The following is a 10,557-nucleotide window of genomic DNA, read 5'->3' on the forward strand; positions in this document are numbered from 1 at the left end:
AACATTTTCCTCTTTATAATATTAGTATAGACAAATTAAATTTATGAAATGAAATGGCTCCCCAGGTGGAGGTAGGCGACCTGCGCATCGTGATGAGGATGAAATGATGATGAAGACGACACATACAACCAGCCCCGTTCCAGCGTAATTAACCAATGACGGTTAATATTCCCGACCCTACCAGGAATTGAACCCGGGACCCCTGTAACCAAAGGCCAGCACGCTAACCATTTAGCCATGGAGCCGGGCAATTAAATTAATAATACAATAATGATATAAATAAAATGTCGTATGGCTTTTAGTGCCGGGATATCCCAGGACGGGTTCGGCTCGCCAGGTGCAGGTCTTTCTATTTGACGCCCGTAGGATGAAATGATGATGAAGACAACAAATACACCCAGCCCCCGTGTTATTTGAATTAAGCAATTACGGTTAAAATCCCCGACCCGAAGGGGAATCGAACGCGGGACCCTCTGAACCGAAGGCCAGTACGCTGACCGTTCAGCCAATGAGTCGGACACAAGAACGATGGGTGATTTGATTAAATTAAGATTAAATAAATTAGATATAATGAAAGGATACATTTTAAAACTAATTTGTTACATGTAAAAACGAGGTAGTCCGCCTCTGTGGTTTAGTGGTTAGCTTGATTAGCTGCCACCCCCGGAGGCCCGGGTTCGATTCCCGGCTCTGCTGCGAAATTTGAAAAGTGGTATGAGGGCTGGAACGGGGTCCACTCAGCCTTGGGAGGTCAACTGAGTAGAGGTGGGTTCGATTCCCACCTCAGCCATCCTGGAAGTGGTTTTCCGTGGTTTCCCACTTCTCCTCCAGGCGAATGCCGGGATGGTACCTAACATAAGTCCACGGCCGCTTCCTTGCCTATCCCCTCCAATCTTCCCTACCGGGCGAGTTGGCCGTGCTCGTAGAGGCGCGCGGCTGTGAGCTTGCATTCGGGAGATAGTAGGTTCGAATCCCACTATCGGCAGCCCTGAAAATGGTTTTCCGTGGTTTCCCATTTTCACACCAGGCAAATGCTGGGGCTGTACCTTAATTAAGGCCACGGCCGCTTCCTTCCAACTCCTAGGCCTTTCCTATCCCATCGTCGCCACAAGACCTATCTGTGTCGGCGCGACGTAAAGCCCCTAGCAAAAAAAAAAAAAAAAAAAAAAAAGAGCAATCTTCCCATTTCCATCCCTCCACAAGTCCCCTGTTCAGCATAGCAAGTGAGGCCGCCTGGGCGAGGTACTGCTCATTCTCCCCAGTTGTATCCCCCGACCAAGAGTCTGAAGCTCCAGGACACTGTCCTTGAGATGGTAGAGGTGGGATCCTCGCTAAGTCCGAGGGAAAAGCCGACCCTGGAGGGTAAACAGATGATGATGATGATGAAACACGAGGTAGTACATACATTTAACAACATTTGAAGAACATTTACGTTCGTGCGTACTTCGAACACCAGGCCTGTATTCTATCGTAGAATCCTTGAGCTGACGTTGCCATGGTTCCGGCCGATCCTTTCTTCATCCGATTCCTAGAGCGGGGTAATTTGAAGCCAATATCTTCTTAACGGTTGTTTTTAGGCCCTTAAAACATGGTTTTGAGGTCTTACGGCCTTACCATGTTTTGTTCTTTACGTCGTGAGACGTAAAATGAGGGACAGTCACTCCCCAAATTTGTGCAGAAATATAAATATTTACCGGTATTCCATTCTACTGACGTCCGAGTCATTGGCTGAATGGGCAGCGTTGAGGCCTTCGGTTCGATTACCGGCCGGATCGGGAATTTTAATCGCCTCTGATTAATTATTCTGACCCGGGGACTGGGTATTTACGTTTGTCCCAACACTGTCCTCTTCATATTCAGTCAACACACAACTGTGCACTACCAACCGCGATAGAAACACGCAATAGTGATTACATCCATCCGTATAGGGTTGGCGTTAGGAAGGGATCCGGCCGTAAAACAGGGCCAAATTCAATCTGCGACGCAGATCGCACCCGCGACCGCACAGAAGAAGAAGATTCCATTCTAGTCAACTGAATCCGTCAGTTATTTTAAAAAGCAAATTTTACAAGCGTTGTTGTCTCCTTAGCTATTTCTTTAGGCGACTGGAGAGGGCCCCAGGGGTTCCAAACTTGGGAGCGTGGGTTGGCGAAAACGGGGCCCTTAGCTGAGTCCTGGCATTGCTTCCACTTACTTGTGCCAGGCTCCTCACTTTCATCTATCCTATCCGACGTCTCTTGGTCAACACTTGTTCTTTTCCGACCCCGACGCCATTCGGTTTGCGAGGAGTCTTTCATTTTCACGCCCTTCGTGGCCCTTGTCTTTCTTTGACCGATATCTTCAGTTTTCGAAGTGTCGGATCCCTTTCCTTTTTCCCTCTTGTGAGTGTTATATAGAGGATGGTTGCCTAGTTGTACTTCCTCTTAAAACAATAATCAAAACCACCACTACCACAGAGGCGGACGATGATCCTTACTGGCTCAGAAATGTCTCCATAGTCCTTCCTTCAAAGTGGGAATAGGTTCCACTCATGGCAGGCAATTACTGTGAATGATTTATCGTAGAAGGCAGTTCAATGGGTAGGTAAAGCAAGGAAGTAATTATTAGACGATCTAGTGTTGAGATGTGATAAGAAGAAAGGTATTTGAAATATGAAGTAAGCTAAAATGGCTGTGAAGAATGAAGGATTTTTATGGAGACGGCATAGGGTATCACAGTACGACGGATTTCTAGTCGGGGCCACGATAGGTGGTTATATAAAGGAGTGTATGTCCGATGTATGTTTGATTCAAAATAAGGCACAGTGATCCTTGTTTTGAAAGAAACCTGTGAAAAATACGTAGGAAATATTTCACATTTAGTAGTGACTTAAGGACAATCTTATTCTCCTTAATCTGCTTACTCTCAGGGGTCGGTTTTTCCCTCGGGATCCCACCTCTACTGCCTCAAGGGCAGTGTCCTGGAGCTTCAGACTCTGGGTCGGTGGTTACAACCAGTACCTCGCCCAGGCGGCCTCACCTGCTATGATGAATAGGGGCCTTGTGGGGGGATGGGAAGTTTGGAAGGGATAGACAAGGAAGAGGGAAGGAAGCGGCCGTGGCCATAAGTTAGATACCATCCCGGCATTTGCCTGGAGGAGAAGTTGGAAACCACGGAAAACCATTTCCAGGGTGGCTGAGGAGGGAATCGACCCCCCCCCCCCCTGTACTCAATTGACCTTCCGAGGCTGAGTGGACCCCGTTCCAGCCCTCGTACCACTTTTCAAATTTCGTGGCAGAGCCGGGAATCGAACCCGTGCCTCCGGGGATGTCACACTGAATACTACACCGCAGAGGCGGACAATTGGTATACTTATGTATTTCATCATCATCATCATCATCTGTTTACCCTGCAGGTTCGGTTTTTCCCTCGGACTCAGGGAGGGATCCCACCTCTACCGCCTCTAGGGCAGTGTCCTGGAGCTTCATACTCTTGGTCGGGGGATACAACTGGGGAGAATGACCAGTTCCTCGCCCAGGCGGCCTCACCTGCTATGCTGAACAGGGGCCTTGTGGAGGGATGGGAAGATTGGAAGGAAGTGGCCGTGGCCTTAAGTTAGGTACCATCCCGGCATTCGCCTGGAGGAGAAGTGGGAAACCACGGAAAACCACTTCGAGGATGGCTGAGGTGGGAATCGAACCCACCTCTACTCAGTTGACCTCCCGAGGCTGAGTGGACCCCGTTCCAGCCCTCGTACCACTTTTCAAATTTTCGTGGCAGAGCCGGGAATCGAACCCGGGCCTTCGGGGGGTGGCAGCTAATCACGCTAACCACTACACCACAGAGGCGGTACTTATGTATTTACTTATGTGAACGTTGAATTATATGATGGAAATCTGTCGTCTGGGATTTTTTTTTCCATTTGCTTTACGTCGGACCGGTAGTCTGGGAAAAGAGGAGGAGGGTTGTCCACAGTTCCATGTATTAGTGGGGCGGATTACCTACATGTTAGGTCCCTTATTGATGACAGCTGAGGTGAAGTTTTTCTTAACAATTTCCAGTATTTTAGCATTGTAAAAGATGAGAGCACGAAAAGTTTTCGCAGTCGGTAGGACTCGAACCTACGCTCCCAGAGGGAATCTGATTTCTAGTCAGACGCCTTAACCACTCGGCCACGACTGCACATGGTTATCAGAAACAGGTTATTGTAGATAAATAAATTAGTAGGTTGGCAGCAGCTAAAGGACCGGACCATTCAAAAGTCTAACATATTATTGTGGTTAGTACGAGTAGCTGCTACCACCGGAGGCCCGAGTTCAGTTCCCGGTTCTGCCACGAAGTTTGAGAAGTGGTACGAGGGCTGGAGGCAGTAGAGGTTATTTAGTTAGTTATGTTTTATTGTACCTGACAACCGTGTTCGATAGCTGCAGTCGCTTAAGTGTGGCGAGTATGCAGTATTCGGGAGATAGTAGGTTCGAATCCCATTGTCGGCAGCCCTGAAGATCGTTTTTCCGTGGTTTCCCATTTTCACACCAGGTAAATGCTGGGGCTGTACTTTAATTAACGCCACGGCCGCTTCCTTCCCACTCCTAGCCTTTTCCTGTCCCATCGTCGCCACAACACTTATCTGTGTCGGTGCGACGTAAAGCAACTAGAAAAAAAACCCTCGTAAGGTTAAGGCCTTCAGGCCTACTCTTCCATCTGACCAGGCTCTGAAGTATATATATATTACAATGTATTACTTTACAATAATTAGATTTAATACAAATTAGGTAAATGAAATGAAATGGCGTATGGGTTTTAGTGCCGGGAATTTTCGAGGAGAAGTTCGGCTCGCCAGGTGCTGGTTTTTTGATTTGACCTCCGTAGGCGACCTGCGCGTTGTGATAAGGATGAAATGATGTTGTAGACGACACATACAACCAGCCCCCGTGCCAGCGAAATAACCAATTACGGTTAACATTCCGGACCCTGCCAGGAATCGAACCCGGGCTCCTATCACCATAGAGCAGCACGCTAACCATTTAGCCATGGAGCCGGACAATTAAATTAATAATAATAATAATAATAATAATAATAATAATAATAATAATAATAATAATAATAATAATAATAATAATACAGGAATGATGAGTGATTACATTAAATTATGATGAAACAAATTAGATATAATGAAAGGATACATTCTTAAAACTTATATCCTACATGTGAAAAAGAAGTACATAAAATTTAATAACATTTGAAAACATTTACGCACGTGCCTACTTCGAACACCAGGCCTGTATTCTACTGTAGAATACTTGAGCTGACGTCATGATTACGGCCGATCATTTCTTCATCCGATTCCTAGAGCGGGGTATTGTGATGCCAATATCTTCATAACGGTTGTTTTTAGGCCCCGCAGAAGGAGAAAAAGAAGATTCCATTCTAGTCACCCGAATGTATCAAATATTTAAAATACAATAATTTCTACAAGCGTTGTTGTCTCCTTAGCTATTTCTTTCTTTCTTTCTTTCTTTCTTTCTTTCTTTCTTTCTCTAATTCTTAATCCGTTCAACGTCCGGGGTTGGTTTTTCCACTGGATTCAGCGGATACCTGCTAAACAGAGGCCTTGTGGGATGATGGGACGATTGGAAGGGATAGACTAGGAAGAGGGAAAGAAGCGGCCGTTCCCCGGAAAATGCCTGGAGAAGAATTGGGAAACCATGGAATACCACTCAAAGAATAGCTGAAGTGGAAATCGAATCTGTCTCTATCACTTGACCTCCCGATGCCAAGTAGACCCCCTTCGAGTCCACGTACCACTTTTCAAATTTCATAGCGGAGCCGGCAATCGAACCCGGGCCTCCGGGGGTTGTCACACTAAACACTACACCGCAGATTCGGAATATTCGTACACTTCTATTTATTTATACGAAAGTTGAATTATGAGTTGGAAATCTGTAGTCTGGGAAAAGGGGGGAGGTTTTGTCCACAATTCAGTGTATTAGTGGGGCGGACTACCTACATGTTCGGCACCTTAATGATGACAGCTGAGGCTTTCCAAAAGTAAAGGCATAATCATGCGAAGTTTTTCTTAACAATTTCCAGTAATTTAGCATTGTGAACAATGGGGGCATAAAAATCTACGCCGTCGGTGCGACTCGCTCCTACGCTCCCAGAGCGAATCTGATTCCTATACATAATAAGACGCCGTAACCACTCGACCACGACTGCACATCAGTTCGCAGGAACAGGTTTTTTTAATAGATAAATTAGTAGCTTGGTGTAGTGGTTAGCGTGATTAGCTGCCTCCTCATGAGGCCCGGGTTCGATGCCCGGCTCTGCCACGAATTTTGAAATGTGGTACGAGGGCTGGAACGGGATCCACTCAGCCTCGGGAGATCAACTGAGAGAGGGTGGGTGCGATTCCCAGCTCAGCCATCCTGGAAGGGGTTTTCCGTAGTTTCTCTCTTCTCCTCCAGGCAGGTGCCGGAATGGTACCTAATTAAGGCCACAGCCCCTTCCTTCCCTCTTCAATCTTCCCATCCCCCCACAAGGCCCCTCTTCAGCATAACAGGTGAGGCTGCCTGGGCGAGATAATGGTCATTCTCCCCAGTTGTATCCCTGACCCTAAGTCTCCCGCTCCAGGACACTGCCCTTGAGGCGGTAGAGATGGGATCCCTCGCTGAGTCCGAGGGAAAAACCAATCCTGGAGGGTAAACAAATAACAAGAAGAAGAAGAATCACTTATAGGGAAGATAGAATCATAAAATTCTACACGGACATTGGCCCACCCAGTAGGCATGGGAACCAAATGCTATGTTTGTAGTTGTCACATAATTATCCGTGTTACGGTGATACCGTCATTTACATGGGTGAAAGAAGGTGCGGGCATGAATAGGTGTAGAGAGAAAATTGATTTAAAACTTTCAAATTGGCAGTTTTATTTCTTTGCTCGTTTCAGTTGTTAACAAAAACAACTTGCTAAGCGAATAACAAAATGCAGGTACAGCAATGATCTCGAGAAGTACTATTATGGATTCATAGAATAATTAAACACCACTAATTAACAATGCGAGCTGGAAGCTCCAACCTTGCCAATGTATCAAGAGCGACCACTACTCCATTCAATAATATCTCTTACAAGAGCACCTTTGCTCCTAGATAGGAGACAACTCTCCGGACATTATAACATCCCAGCCTTCCGTTCAACATTTACATTAATAAGAAGAGCGTCTTCGCTCTATAACTTTACACTTAGGACTCTATTTCCAAAAATCTCCAGGCCTATCAAAGGCACAACCTACAGTTTACAAAATTTCATTGTCATAATTGCTCAACACTCTGGTATCTTTACCATGAAAAGGAATGGCATTGATTGTAACATAGTTAGCACGTACCAATTCTTGACGGCATTTGGTAAAAACAGAAGGTTAACTTACTGGCCCCGCTTGTTGCCATTTCTTGATGGATGTAGTACTTTTGTATCCATCTCTTGGCACAGCCCAGAGCAAAGTGTAGCTTCCACTGAAGTCCCAGTCTCATCCATGGCTGTGACAGTATGGCAGTTGCTGGGGTATGGGTAGTGCTGAATAATGACATTCGGAGCACAAATAGTGTCTGACTGTTACAAAAGGTGTTGCTCATAGGATCAGTCGTGCTGCAGTGACACTTTCTGGCCCAGTGAGGAAAGCAATGGGAAACTACCTCACTCCTCATCTTGCATAGTACGCCTCATTTTGGCTCTGCCATTGGTCTTTGCTGTTTCACTGTAACTGCATAGCCCTTGATGGTGCTAATTGAGGATCCAACCAGCCTATGGGCTGATGACCTAACAGACAACTTACTGGCGCAAAACCAAAATGGAAAGGAGGCGATCTCTTGCACTTCTAGAAATTTACCCTAGTTGGGCTTGTGGCCCGACGTTACGGAGGCTATGCCTATACTACTGAGGTCACTGGATGGAGAGAATATTTAAGTTACGGATATTACAACATAGAAAATGTACAAAATCATAGTCACCTTAAAAGCCAGTTGAAAGTGAATTCGAGAGGGTATCTCGCTCTCTATTCCCTGATTTCGGTTAAGTTCTTTCGACTAGTTTGAAATTTACATTTAAAGTTCGAAATTTACACCGGAGAAAAGAAAATTTAAATTGTTAAGACTGGAAACCTTCCCCTCGAGCTAGTTTATACTGAATCTGCCATTACCTTGAGCTGGTGGACCTCTCGAAGATGGACCAGGCGCCTCAGGCTCCTTTATGAACACGCTCCAGACTGGAGTGATCACTCAGAAAACCTGGTCCGAAAATGTGCCAGCTTTTATAGACGAGGGGACGGTTCTAGGAAACTCTGGGCTAAGGCCCTGACACACCCCCAATTCTCATTGGATAATCAAATAAATACCAATATTTTCTCATTGGTGAATAAATAAATGTACACAAATTTTTATAGGTCAACGCGTTGAGTTGGCGAGAAGAGATATAAGTGTTATAAATGTTAACACACAAAAAACAAAGAAATATTAGAATATTAGAAAGAAGAATTATAAGGAAAATATTAGGTCCTCCAAGAATTGCAGAGTTTTGGAAATTAAGAAGTAACAATGAAATTTACCAGAACGTAGAAAACATATCACAAACCATAAGAAAAAGGAGATTGCTATTTCTTGGACATATTTACAGAATGGATGACAATAGACTAACTAAACGAATCTTCAAGTACCTTTGGGAAAAGAAATCAACTACCACCTGGATTCAAGAAGTCAAGAAAGACCTGGAAAGGAACAACATACGAGAAGAAGAATTATTGGAAAGAAAGATTTTTAGGAAGAAAGTCTTACAAATGGAAGGATTCCAAGGGAGGAAGGAAAAGAAAACAGGCACAAAGTGGACTGAAGACAGGAAAAAGAAACACAGTGAAACAATGAAAGAATACTGGAAAAAAAGGAAAGAACAACTAAGGAGGAACAATTGAAATTGTAACGTGGTCCTTAGAAGGCCGGAACGCAAGAAGAAGAAGAAGAAGAAGAAGAAGAAGAAGAAGAAGAAGAAAGTATAAATAATTCAGTTTAGGAAACATAAACAAATTATCTAGAACTTTAATAGTTCATCTTTACACCAGAGGGCACAGACATACGTTTATACAGCGACACCTGTTGTGAATGTGAAATGTTCTAGCTTCATGCACGACTCGTTTCCAGTTTTACTTTAAAGAGGGCCTTATCGAAGGCGCTTCGTTTAAATGAACGGGGCGGGTCTACCTCCTGTACAATCCGGAAAGTAATGCACTGTGAGACAATCTTACCGAAATTTCACCCTATTCAACGTTTCTAACTCAATCTGATTCCTCGGGAGGTCAAATGAGTAGCCATCCTTGAAACTGTTTTCCATGGTTTCCCACTTTTCCTCCACGAAAAATGCCGGCACGGTACCTAACTTAAGGCCACGGCCGCTTTCCTCTTACTTCCTTGTCTATCCCTTCCGATCTTCCCATCCCCCCCACAAGGCTCTATTTCACCATAGCAGACGAAGCCGCCTGGGCGAGGTACTGGACATCCTCCCCAGTTGTATCCCACGACCCAAAGTCTCACGCTCCAGGACACTGCTCTTGAGGCGGTAGAGGTGGGATCCCTCGCTGAGTCCGAGGGAAAAACCAACCCTGGAGGGTAAACATATTAAGAAAGAAAGAATAATAATAATAATAATGAGAATAGACTAATAATACCTTTTACTTGTGAATGCAGTGCGAGGGTGTCACAATGGGGAGATGGTGTGGGTAATTTCAATTTACAGTGCTGATATCCCAGCAAACAACACACAGCGTGTGTGCTATTCACGGTATTTGTGTATTTCATACATTTTCACCCCAGCGTAGGTGCAGTCGTGGCCGAGTGGTTAAGGCGTCTGACTAGAAATCAGATTCCCTTTGGGAGCGTAGGTTCGAGTCCTACCGACTGCGAAGATTTTTCTTTCTTCCGTTTTTTTTACAATGGTAAATAACGGACATAATGTATGTCCGTCGCTGTGGTGTAGTGCTTCGTGTGATTAGTTGCCACCCCGGGGGCCCGAGTTCGATTTCCGGCTCTGCCACGAAATTTGAAAATGGGTACGAGTACTGGAACGGGGTTCACTCACCCTCGGAAGGTCAACTTAATAGAGGGGTTCGATTCCCTCCTCAGTCATCCTCGAAGTGTTTTTTCGAGGTTTCCCACTTCTCCTCCAGGCGAATGTCGGGATGTTGCTAACTTAAGGCCACAGTCGCTTCCTTTGCTCTTCCTTGTCTATCCCTTCCAATCTTCCCATCCCCCATAAGGCCGCTGTTCAGCATAGCAGGTGAGGCCGACAGGGAGTGTTAATGTGTATCCTTCCCAGTTGTATCCTCGACCAAATATCTCACGCGCTACTACACTGCCCTTGAGGTGGGATTCCTCGCTGAGTCCGAGGGTAGAATCGACCCTGGAGGGTAAACAGATGAAGAAGAAGAAGAAGTACTCTTCACAGTTGATATTTTCCTTTTTTAAGGTTATATCATTATACTAGCAAATGTACCCGTGCTTCGCTAAGGTATTCTACATTGTATACGGATATCGAAGTAA

The 10,557-nt window shown here is 45.2% G+C and overlaps 2 non-coding genes across 2 annotated transcripts; one reads left to right on the forward strand and one right to left on the reverse strand.

Moving 5' to 3' along the window:
• Positions 1-4,079: 4,079 nt before the first annotated feature.
• Positions 4,080-4,161, reverse strand: TRNAS-AGA (transfer RNA serine (anticodon AGA)). Its single transcript has one exon. It is a non-coding gene; the product is annotated as a tRNA-Ser (tRNA).
• A 5,677-nt stretch (positions 4,162-9,838) lies between these two features.
• Positions 9,839-9,920, forward strand: TRNAS-AGA (transfer RNA serine (anticodon AGA)). Its single transcript has one exon. It is a non-coding gene; the product is annotated as a tRNA-Ser (tRNA).
• Positions 9,921-10,557: the final 637 nt, after the last annotated feature.

This window comes from Anabrus simplex, chromosome 3 (genome assembly GCF_040414725.1).
Source record: "Anabrus simplex isolate iqAnaSimp1 chromosome 3, ASM4041472v1, whole genome shotgun sequence".
Lineage (NCBI taxonomy): Eukaryota > Metazoa > Arthropoda > Insecta > Orthoptera > Tettigoniidae > Anabrus > Anabrus simplex.